The 12,099-nt window shown below is 55.6% G+C and overlaps 1 long non-coding RNA gene across 1 annotated transcript in view; it reads left to right on the forward strand.

Moving 5' to 3' along the window:
- LOC140471516 (uncharacterized) overlaps positions 1 to 11,744 on the forward strand; it is a 30,946-nt gene extending 19,202 nt beyond the window's left edge. Inside the window, exon 3 of the long non-coding RNA XR_011957065.1 lies at positions 11,667 to 11,744. This is a non-coding gene — a long non-coding RNA (uncharacterized lncRNA). The remainder of the gene's footprint in view (positions 1 to 11,666) is intronic.
- Positions 11,745 to 12,099: the final 355 nt, after the last annotated feature.

Consider the following 12,099-nt stretch of genomic DNA (forward strand, 5'->3'; position numbering starts at 1 on the left):
CTCAGCAATGTGTAACTTTTCCACTGTCTTGTGGACTCTAGTGAGACCGTCAATCAAGGAGTATACAGTGGGATTTAGGTAAAGTATTGTTACTTCTGCAATCATAATTACTTGAGCAAGGTAAATACACTCACACCAGTGGAGAATTGTTTCAACCAAGAGCTGAGTTAACAAGAATGAAAACTATGTGAAGGAAATATATAATTGTTTTTGTATTATCTCAGATGTGCATACAAGAATGAAACATGCCTGTAAACAATGGTAGATGTTATAGACAAATACATAAGGTGCTGTGAGGGTGGAGGTTAAGCCAGATATGCCTGTACAAACAGTAGTTCGAAGCATCTGTTTCCCACTTCTGTAAAAACAAAAACAAACCCCAATTATAGGGTCATAGAGCTCAATATGGATGAGGAATGGGAGGGAATGTTACAAGGGAAACAGATGGCAGTGAAGGAGGATATACCTAACAATGGGCCGCAGCAGGATGTGGTGAAATAGCCAAGCAAGACTTCTACTTTGTTATGTACAAGGCTGGATACGGCAAGAGATAAACAACAGTAATGGGCACCGGGTTGGGAGGAGTGAATCCCATATAAGATATGGACTTGCAAAACTCTGGGTGCCTTACGGCAGGCACCACGCTTGCAAGTGTATCATAAACAATACTGATTGCTTCAGATCTTGTCTCTGACTGAAATTATTGAAGTGCATGAGCTTTGTTTCTCAAAACTGGGGGTTCATCCGGGATATTCTTCCATTGCTGGGGGGAGTGGCTGGCCCTGGACACTGGGAAGACATGTCCCGTTCCCGATTGAGGAGCGGTCCCGTGTCCCAGTTTGGTCCGCTCCCTTGGGTGACTGGTATGAATCCCACAAGAGAGACATCTGAATCAGACAGTGAACGGAGGTCGATAGAAAATACAGCAGAAAGGGGCAAGGCAACTCTGTGCACAGACCAAGGTAAGAAACCTGACTTTTAAGTATTGCCTTGGTGGCTGAGAAAAGGGGTATTTAATCGCTGAGGGACTGGCGAGGGTCCTGAGAAATGGAGGGTAGGCAGAGTAAGTCAAACTGTGACAAAGTAAAGGAAGAAAAAGTCCCTGCTAACATTCCTCCAGGAAGTCCGTTGGGGAGGATGTTGCGGGAATGGACAAGTAAGACTTGTACAAGGGAAAAAGATAAAAAGAAAATGATGAAATATTGTTGTTTATTATGGACCAAAGAACCAATCCTTCGTCCGGCTGTCTTCTGACCAAAGTACAGTTCGGACAAGGATTGGGCATATCAGTATTTAGATTTGTATGTGAATGAAAAACAACCTTTTAGTCAAGAGGAGGCGGACTATGCGTCTTGTTGGAAGGGCAGTTTGGGAATGATGGTAGTAAAGACAAAGGATTCCCCCTCTGCCCCACCCAGTCTCTGGGATCCTCTTGGCTGCTTCCCCCCGCTCCCCCCCCCCGTACCATAAAATCAGATTAGGTGGAAATGGAGGAGGAGGAGGAGGAGATAGATGGGGACAGGGAACGGATGACCCACAAGAGGAGGAAGAAGGGGCGGTGGATGGGGATGTTTTTGTCCCAGACCCTCAATCCTCATCGAAAGAAAAGGAAGATAAAGTAGATGTTGAGGAGACCTCCGGAGTATCTAAACCAAAGCCTAGGGGAGGAAAACAAAAAAAGGGGAAGAACGTAAAGAGTTATCCCCTTCGGGAGGTACCAGTAGGGGACAAAGAGATTGGGTTTGTAAGTGCCCCCTTCACCAGTGGGGAGGTCAGAACATTTAAAAAGGAGATGAAGGTCCTGGTTGAGGATCCGGTAGGGTTGTCTGAACAAATTGATCAATTCTTGGGGCCCAGTCTGTACACATGGACTGAGTTAATGTCTATTTTGAATATCCTATTTACTGGGAAAGAAAGGGGACTTATTCGAGGAGCATCCATTAAAATATGGGACAGGGAATATCCCACTGGGGATGGGGATGCTGGACAGGGAGAGGTGAAGTTTCCCCTCAGAGACCCCCAGTGGGAAAACCAAAACCCGGATCATAGAGAAACAATGAGGGAATTGAAAGACCTGATTCTAAAAGGAATAAGAGAGGCAGTTCCAAAGTCGCAGAATTTGACTAAAGCCTTTGAAGTTAGACAGGAGAAAGATGAGACTCCCTCAGCTTTCTTGAAAAGATTATGAGACTCAATGCGGAAATATTCTGGAATGAACCCTGAGGACCAAGTGGCACAGGGTCTTTTGAAAGTACATTTTGTGACAAAGGCATGGCCAGACATACAGAGAAAAATACAGAAGATAGAAGGGTGGAGTGAAAAACCATGAGATGAATTGTTAAGAGAGGCACAGAAAGTGTTTGTAAAGAGAGAGGATGAGAGACAGAAACAGAAGGTGAAAATGATGGGAGCTACGGTTGGTGAGGTAGTTCAGAAAAGAATGGAACCAATAGTGAGCAACTGGAGGGTGGGTGGCAGCATGTAGGACAGAGAGGGAGAGGGAGAGGGAGAGGGAGAGGGGGAGAGGGAGAGGGAGAGGGAGAGGGAGAGGGAGAGGACAAGGGGGAGAGGGAGAGGGAGAGGACGAGGGGGAGAGGGAGAGGGAGAGGGAGAGGGAGAGGACAAGGGGGAGAGGGAGAGGGAGAGGACAAGGGGGAGAGGGAGAGGGAGAGGACAAGGGGGAGAGGGAGAGGGAGAGGGAGAGGGAGAGGACAAGGGGGAGAGGGAGAGGACAAGGGGGAGAGGGAGAGGGAGAGGGAGAGGACAAGGGGGAGAGGGAGAGGGAGAGGACAAGGGGGAGAGGGAGAGGGAGAGGACAAGGGGGAGAGGGAGAGGGAGAGGACAAGGGGGAGAGGGAGAGGGAGAGGGAGAGGGAGAGGACAAGGGGGAGAGGGAGAGGACAAGGGGGAGAGGGAGAGGGAGAGGGAGAGGGAGAGGACAAGGGGGAGAGGGAGAGGGAGAGGACAAGGGGGAGAGGGATAGGGAGAGGGAGAGGGAGAGGACAAGAGGGAGAGGGAGAGGGAGAGGACAAGGGGGAGAGGGAGAGGACAAGGGGGAGAGGGAGAGGGAGAGGACAAGGGGGAGAGGGAGAGGGAGAGGACAAGGGGGAGAGGGAGAGGGAGAGGACAAGGGGGAGAGGGAGAGGACAAGAGGGAGAGGGAGAGGACAAGGGGGAGAGGGAGAGGGGGAGAGGGAGAGGGAGAGGACAAGGGGGAGAGGGAGAGGGAGAGGGAGAGGACAAGGGGGAGAGGACAAGGGGGAGAGGGAGAGGGAGAGGACAAGGGGGAGAGGGAGAGGGAGAGGACAAGGGGGAGAGGGAGAGGGAGAGGACAAGGGGGAGAGGGAGAGGACAAGGGGGAGAGGGAGAGGGAGAGGACAAGGGGGAGAGGGAGAGGACAAGAGGGAGAGGGAGAGGACAAGGGGGAGAGGGAGAGGGAGAGGGAGAGGACAAGGGGGAGAGGGAGAGGACAAGGGGGAGAGGGAGAGGGAGAGGACAAGGGGGAGAGGGAGAGGACAAGAGGGAGAGGGAGAGGACAAGAGGGAGAGGGAGAGGACAAGGGGGAGAGGGAGAGGGAGAGGACAAGAGGGAGAGGGAGAGGGAGAGGACAAGAGGGAGAGGGAGAGGGAGAGGGAGAGGACAATGGGGAGAGGGAGAGGGAGAGGACAAGGGGGAGAGGGAGAGGACAAGGGGGAGAGGAAGAGGACAAGGGGGAGAGGGAGAGGGAGAGGACAAGGGGGAGAGGGAGAGGACAAGAGGGAGAGGGAGAGGGAGTGGACAAGGGGGAGAGGACAAGGGGGAGAGGGAGAGGACAAGGGGGAGAGGGAGAGGGAGAGGACAAGAGGGAGAGGGAGAGGACAAGAGGGAGAGGGAGAGGGCGAGAGGGAGAGGGCAAGAGGGAGAGGGAGAGGACAAGGGGGAGAGGGAGAGGGAGAGGAAAAGGGGGAGAGGGAGAGGACAAGGGGGAGAGGGAGAGGGAGAGGACAAGGGGGAGAGGGAGAGGGAGAGGACAAGGGGGAGAGGGAGAGGGAGAGGACAAGAGGGAGAGGGAGAGGGAGAGGACAAGGGGGAGAGGGAGAGGGAGAGGACAAGGGGGAGAGGGAGAGGGAGAGGACAAGGGGGAGAGGGAGAGGGAGAGGACAAGGGGGAGAGGGAGAGGGAGAGGACTAGAGGGAGAGGGAGAGGACAAGGGGGAGAGGGAGAGGGAGAGGACAAGACGGAGAGGACAAGGGGGAGAGGGAGAGGGAGAGGACAAGAGGGAGAGGGAGAGGACAAGGGGGAGAGGGAGAGGACAAGGGGGAGAGGGAGAGGACAAGGGGGAGAGGGAGAGGGAGAGGACAAGGGGGAGAGGGAGAGGACAAGGGGGAGAGGGAGAGGACAAGGGGGAGAGGGAGAGGACCAGGGGGAGAGGGAGAGGACCAGGGGGAGAGGGAGAGGACCAGGCGGAGAGGGAGAGGGAGAGGACAAGGGGGAGAGGGATAGGGAGAGGACAAGGGTGAGAGGGGGAGAGGGAGAGGGAGAGGGAGAGGGAGAGGACAAGGGGGAGAGGGAGAGGGAGAGGGAGAGGACAAGGGGCAGAGGGAGAGGGAGAGGACAAGGGGGAGAGGGAGAGGGAGAGGACAAGGGGGAGAGGGAGAGGGAGAGGGGAGAGGGAGAGGACAAGGGGGAGAGGGAGAGGGAGAGGACAAGGGGGAGAGGGAGAGGGAGAGGGAGAGGGAGAGGGAGAGGACAAGGGGGAGAGGGAGAGGACAAGGGGGAGAGGGAGAGAACAAGGGGGAGAGGGAGAGGGAGAGGACAAGGGGGAGAGGGAGAGGACAAGGGGGAGAGGGAGAGGACAAGGGGGAGAGGGAGAGGACAAGGGGGAGAGGGAGAGGGAGAGGACAAGGGGGAGAGGGAGAGGACAAGGGCGAGAGGGAGAGGACAAGGGGAAGAGGGAGAGGACAAGAGGGAGAGGGAGAGGACAAGGGGGAGAGGGAGAGGACAAGGGGGAGAGGGAGAGGACCAGGGGGAGAGGGAGAGGACCAGGGGGAGAGGGAGAGGGAGAGGACAAGGGGGAGAGGGAGAGGGAGAGGACAAGGGGGAGAGGGGGAGGGGGAGAGGGAGAGGGAGAGGGAGAGGGAGAGGACAAGGGGGAGAGGGAGAGGACAAGGGGGAGAGGGAGAGGGAGAGGACAAGGGGGAGAGGGAGAGGGAGAGGACAAGGGGGAGAGGGAGAGGGAGAGGACAAGAGGGAGAGGGAGAGGGAGAGGGACAGGACAAGGGGGAGAGGGAGAGGGAGAGGACAAGGGGGAGAGGGAGAGGGAGAGGGAGAGGACAAGGAGGAGAGGGAGAGGACAAGGGGGAGAGGGAGAGGGAGGGGACAAGGGGGAGAGGGAGAGGGAGAGGACGAGGGGAAGAGGGAGAGGGAGAGGACAAGGGGGAGAGGGATAGGGAGAGGGAGAGGACAAGGGGGAGAGGGAGAGGACAAGGGGGAGAGGGAGAGGACAAGGGGGAGAGGGAGAGGACAAGGGGGAGAGGGAGAGGACAAGGGGGAGAGGGAGAGAGAGAGGACAAGGGGGAGAGGACAAGGGGGAGAGGGAGAGGGAGAGGACAAGGGGGAGAGGGAGAGGGAGAGGACAAGGACAAGGGGGAGAGGGAGAGGGAGAGGACAAGGGGGAGAGGGAGAGGACAAGGGGGAGAGGAAGAGGGGGAGAGGGAGAGGGAGAGGGACAAGGGGGAGAGGGGGAGGGAGAGGGAGAGGACAAGGGGGACAGGACAAGGGGGAGAGGGAGAGGACAAGGGGGAGAGGGAGAGGGAGAGGACAAGGGGGAGAGGGAGAGGGAGAGGACAAGGGGGAGAGGGAGAGGACAAGGGGGAGAGGGAGAGGACAAGAGGGAGAGGGAGTGGACAAGGGGGAGAGGGAGAGGGAGAGGGAGAGGACAAGGGGGAGAGGGAGAGGGAGAGGACAAGGGGGAGAGGGAGAGGACAAGGGGGAGAGGGAGAGGACAAGGGGGAGAGGGAGAGGACAAGAGGGAGAGGGAGAGGACAAGGGGAGAGGGAGAGGACAAGAGGGAGAGGGAGAGGACAAGGGGGAGAGGGAGAGGGAGAGGGAGAGGACAAGAGGGAGAGGGAGAGGGAGAGGACAAGAGGGAAAGGGAGAGGGAGAGGACAAGGGGGAGAGGGAGAGGGAGAGGGAGAGGGAGAGGACAAGGGGGAGAGGGAGAGGACCAGGGGGAGACGGAGAGGGAGAGGACAAGGGGGAGAGGGAGAGGACAAGAGGGAGAGGGAGAGGACAAGGGGGAGAGGGAGAGGGAGAGGGAGAGGACAAGGGGGAGAGGACAAGGGGGAGAGGGAGAGGGAGAGGACAAGGGGGAGAGGGAGAGGGAGAGGACAAGAGGGAGAGGGAGAGGGAGAGGGAGAGGACAAGGGGGAGAGGGAGAGGACAAGGGGGAGAGGGAGAGGACAAGAGGGAGAGGGAGAGGACAAGAGGGAGAGGGAGAGGACAAGAGGGAGAGGGAGAGGACAAGGGGGAGAGGGAGAGGGAGAGGACAAGGGGGAGAGGGAGAGGGAGAGGACAAGGGGGAGAGGGAGAGGGAGAGGACAAGGGGGAGAGGGAGAGGGAGAGGACAAGGGGGAGAGGGAGAGGACAAGAGGGAGAGGGAGAGGACAAGGGGGAGAGGGAGAGGGAGAGGACAAGAGGGAGAGGACAAGGGGGAGAGGGAGAGGGAGAGGACAAGAGGGAGAGGGAGAGGGAGAGGACAAGGGGGAGAGGGAGAGGACAAGGGGGAGAGGGAGAGGACAAGGGGGAGAGGGAGAGGGAGAGGACAAGGGGGAGAGGGAGAGGACAAGAGGGAGAGGGAGAGGACAAGGGGGAGAGGGAGAGGGAGAGGACAAGGGGGAGAGGACAAGGGGGAGAGGGAGAGGGAGAGGACAAGGGGGAGAGGGAGAGGGAGAGCACAAGGGGGAGAGGGAGAGGGAGAGGACAAGAGGGAGAGGGAGAGGGAGAGGACAAGAGGGAGAGGGAGAGGGAGAGGGAGAGGACAAGGGTTGAGGGAGAGGGAGAGGACAAGGGGGAGAGGGAGAGGACAAGAGGGAGAGGGAGAGGACAAGAGGGAGAGGGAGAGGGCAAGAGGGAGAGGGAGAGGGCAAGAGGGAGAGGGAGAGGACAAGGGGGAGAGGGAGAGGGAGAGGACAAGGGGGAGAGGGAGAGGACAAGGGGGAGAGGGAGAGGACAAGGGGGAGAGGGAGAGGACAAGGGGGAGAGGGAGAGGACAAGAGGGCGAGGGAGTGGACAAGAGGGAGAGGGAGAGGACAAGAGGGAGAGGGAGAGGACAAGGGGGAGAGGGAGAGGGAGAGGACAAGGGGGAGAGGGAGAGGGAGAGGACGAGAGGGAGAGGGAGAGGACAAGGGGGAGAGGGAGAGGGAGAGGACAAGGGGGAGAGGGAGAGGGAGAGGACAAGGGGGAGAGGGAGAGGGAGAATGAGAGGACAAGGGGGAGAGGGAGAGGACAAGGGGGAGAGGGAGAGGACAAGGGGGAGAGGGAGAGGGAGAGGGAGAGGGAGAGGGAGAGGACAAGGGGGAGAGGGAGAGGGAGAGGACAAGGGGGAGAGGGAGAGGACAAGGGGGAGAGGGAGAGGACAAGGGGGAGAGGGAGAGGGAGAGGACAAGGGGGAGAGGGAGAGGACAAGGGGAGAGGGAGAGGGAGAGGACAAGGGGGAGAGGGAGAGGGAGAGGACAAGTGGGAGAGGGAGAGGGAGTGGACAAGAGGGAGAGGGAGAGGACAAGGGGCAGAGGGAGAGGGAGAGGGAGAGGACAAGGGGGAGAGGGAGAGGGAGAGGACAAGGGGGAGAGGGAGAGGGAGAGGACAAGGGGGAGAGGGAGAGGGAGAGGACAAGGGGGAGAGGGAGAGGACAAGAGGGAGAGGGAGAGGACAAGGGGGAGAGGGAGAGGGAGAGGACAAGAGGGAGAGGACAAGGGGGAGAGGGAGAGGGAGAGGACAAGAGGGAGAGGGAGAGGGAGAGGACAAGGGGGAGAGGGAGAGGACAAGGGGGAGAGGGAGAGGACAAGGGGGAGAGGGAGAGGGAGAGGACAAGGGGGAGAGGGAGAGGACAAGAGGGAGAGGGAGAGGACAAGGGGGAGAGGGAGAGGGAGAGGACAAGGGGGAGAGGACAAGGGGGAGAGGGAGAGGGAGAGGACAAGGGGGAGAGGGAGAGGGAGAGCACAAGGGGGAGAGGGAGAGGGAGAGGACAAGAGGGAGAGGGAGAGGGAGAGGACAAGAGGGAGAGGGAGAGGGAGAGGGAGAGGACAAGGGTTGAGGGAGAGGGAGAGGACAAGGGGGAGAGGGAGAGGACAAGAGGGAGAGGGAGAGGACAAGAGGGAGAGGGAGAGGGCAAGAGGGAGAGGGAGAGGGCAAGAGGGAGAGGGAGAGGACAAGGGGGAGAGGGAGAGGGAGAGGACAAGGGGGAGAGGGAGAGGACAAGGGGGAGAGGGAGAGGACAAGGGGGAGAGGGAGAGGACAAGGGGGAGAGGGAGAGGACAAGAGGGCGAGGGAGTGGACAAGAGGGAGAGGGAGAGGACAAGAGGGAGAGGGAGAGGACAAGGGGGAGAGGGAGAGGGAGAGGACAAGGGGGAGAGGGAGAGGGAGAGGACGAGAGGGAGAGGGAGAGGACAAGGGGGAGAGGGAGAGGGAGAGGACAAGGGGGAGAGGGAGAGGGAGAGGACAAGGGGGAGAGGGAGAGGGAGAATGAGAGGACAAGGGGGAGAGGGAGAGGACAAGGGGGAGAGGGAGAGGACAAGGGGGAGAGGGAGAGGGAGAGGGAGAGGGAGAGGGAGAGGACAAGGGGGAGAGGGAGAGGGAGAGGACAAGGGGGAGAGGGAGAGGACAAGGGGGAGAGGGAGAGGACAAGGGGGAGAGGGAGAGGGAGAGGACAAGGGGGAGAGGGAGAGGACAAGGGGAGAGGGAGAGGGAGAGGACAAGGGGGAGAGGGAGAGGGAGAGGACAAGTGGGAGAGGGAGAGGGAGTGGACAAGAGGGAGAGGGAGAGGACAAGGGGCAGAGGGAGAGGGAGAGGGAGAGGACAAGGGGGAGAGGGAGAGGACAAGGGGGACCATTTGATAGAGGGTTCGAGCGACAGGGACAGAGATGGAGGTCTGCACAGGCAGGATGCTATTATTGTGGAAAGATAATAGTCACAAATGGTTTAGTGTGATAGATTTAAAGGATGCCTTTTGGGCTTGTCTCTTGGCGGAGGAAAGGAGGAATTTGTTTACCTTTGAGTGGGAAGATCCCAAGACAGGACGGAAACAGCAATACCGGTGGGCTGTGCACCCCCAGGAGTTTACGGTCTCCCTGAGTTTATTTAGATAGCTGTTAGAACAAATATTAGAGAAATTTAGCAGCCCCAAGGGGACTACCCTGTTGCAGGATGTAGACGACCTCTTAGTAACAGGAAAAAGAAGAGAAAGAGTAGTAGAAGCCACTAACAAATTATTGAATTTCCTGGGTCAGCAGGGACTGAGGGTATCTAAGAACAAACTACAATATGTGGAGTGAGAAGTGAAATACTTGGGACATTTAGTTAGTGAGGGAAAGCGAAAGATAAGCCCGGAACAGATAGAGGGAATAGTGGGAATGCCACTGCCCAGGACTTAACGGGGGTTACGTACATTTTTGGGTCTAACGGGATATTGCAGATTGTGGATTGATTCCTATGGACAGAAGACTAAGAAATTATATCTCAAACTATTTGAGGGGGAACCAAAATGTCTAAGTTGGGATGATCGGGAAAAAGAACGAGTTGAGGAACTCAAAAGAGATCTGATCCATGCCCCCGAGTCAGCCTTACCTTCTCTAGATAAACCTTTCCACCTCTTTGTTACCGTAGATAAGGGAGCGGCTCTGGGAGTATTGACCCAGAGGTGGGGAGGAATGAGACAACCAGGAGCATATCTTTCGAAGCTATTGGATCCAGTATCCCGGGGGTGACCTGAGTGTGTGCAGGCTGTGGCTGCCACTGCACTGTTGGTGGAGGAAAGCAGGAAGCTTACATTTGGGGGAGCCCTAATAGTAAGTACCCCACACCAAGTGAGAACGATCCTAAACCAAAAAGCTGGGCGATGGTTGACAGACTCGCGGATTCTGAAATATGAGGCAATATTAATAGAAAAGGATGATCTAGTGTTGGTCACTGACAATTGTTTAAATCCAGCTGCCTTTCTTTGGAAAGGGGAAGGAGACTCTCCTCAGAATCCAGGGCACGACTGCCTTGACATTATAGAATACCAAACTAAGGTCCACATGGACCTGAGAGATGTTCCACTTCATGCAGGGGCTAGACTTTTTATAGACGGATCATCCCGGGTGACTGAAGGGAAAAGACATAATGGGTATGCAGTCGTAGACGGGATGGAAGGTAGTGTGGTGGAGGCAGGAAGGTTGCCAAATGGGTGGTCAGCTCAGACCTGCGAACTCTATGCATTGGAAAGAGCCCTTAGGGCGTTAGAAAATAAAGAGGGAACAATCTTCACTGACTCTAAATATGTATTTGGTGTTGGCACGTTCGGAAAGATATGGCAGGAAAGAGGACTGATCAATAGCCGGGGGAAGGAATTAGTACACGAGGAGTTGATTAAACGGGTCTTGGAGTCCCTATTACTCCCCCGAGAAATAGCAGTAGTGCATGTAAATGGTCATCAGAAAGGAAATGAACCTGAAGTTAGGGGGAATAGATTAGCCGATGAAGTGGCGAAGGAAGCAGCCCTGAACCCACAAGAAGTGGTGATTCATTCCCTAATACCTACTGTCCCAGGTCCTCGGGAAGCTCCAATATTTACTGAAAGCGAAGAAAATGAATTGAGAGATTTAGGGGCTGTAAAAACAGCAGACGGGCATTGGAGGTTACCTGATGGAAGGGAAATGTTAAACAAAATGATGTGAGAGATTATGGCTGTCCTACACCAAGGCAGCCATTGGGGAGTACAAGCAATGTGTGATTTAGTTCTTAGGGAATATGGATGGAAAGGAATATATACAATTGTTAAACAAATATGTGAGGGATGTATCATATGCAGAAAGGTAAATAAGAAAGTCTTGAGAAAACAGACCGCAGGAGGAAGAGACCCGGGATTGAGACCCTTCCAGAGTATACAAGTAGATTATACTGAACTACCCAGAGTAGGAAGACTAAAGTATATGTTGGTTATAGTAGATCATCGATCTGGTTGGGTTGAAGCATACTCCCGAGCTACTGCCACTGCGAGTGGGGTGTCTAAAACAATATTAGAGAACATAATTCCCCGATATGGGCTAGTGAACCATATAGATTCTGACCAAGGAACTTATTTTACCTCTAAAGTGTTACAGGGGGTAATGAAAGGGTTGGGAATTTCCTGGGAGTTCCATACTCAATGGCACCCGCCATCATCAGGAAGGGTTGAGAGAATGAACCAAACACTCAAATGACAGCTCTCCAAATTGATAATAGAAACCAGACTCCCTTGGACCAAATGTTTACCTATAGCTCTCTTGTGAGTACGAACAGCCCCAAGGAAAGATTTGGGACTATCCCCCTATGAAATCTTATTTGGATTACCTTATCTGGGAACGAATGGGGAATTGCCACTTCCCGAAACTAAAGACTTGTTCTTAAAGAAGTATATACTGGGCTTGTCCTCCACTTTGTCTTTCCTCAGGGAACAGGGTTTATTGGCACAGACTCCACCCCTTGAATTCACCGTTCATCCCATCCGGCCGGGAGATTGGGTCATAGTAAAATCATGGACAGAGACTAAATTACAGCCGGACTGGGAAGGGCTGTACCAGGCTCTTTTGACGACCGAAACGTTAATAAGGATGGTGGGGAAAAGGCTGGACTCACTACACTCGGATCAAAGGGCCAGTGGAATCTCCAGTTGAGGAAGAAGTCTGGACAGTCAAATCAACGCAAGACCCACTGAAACTCAGACTAAAGAGACTTTGAGTAACTGATTATACAGTGGTGACACGAGCGCGGGATTATTTCTGTAAGATTGTATATTAAGTCGTTTTGTGCTTCCCCATCATGTTTAGAATGCTGGAGATGCTTAGAGTTATGATGCTAGCTCTCTTCGTATTGGGATTTTGTCA

The sequence above is a fragment of the Chiloscyllium punctatum genome, unplaced genomic scaffold (assembly GCF_047496795.1).
Source record: "Chiloscyllium punctatum isolate Juve2018m unplaced genomic scaffold, sChiPun1.3 scaffold_93, whole genome shotgun sequence".
Lineage (NCBI taxonomy): Eukaryota > Metazoa > Chordata > Chondrichthyes > Orectolobiformes > Hemiscylliidae > Chiloscyllium > Chiloscyllium punctatum.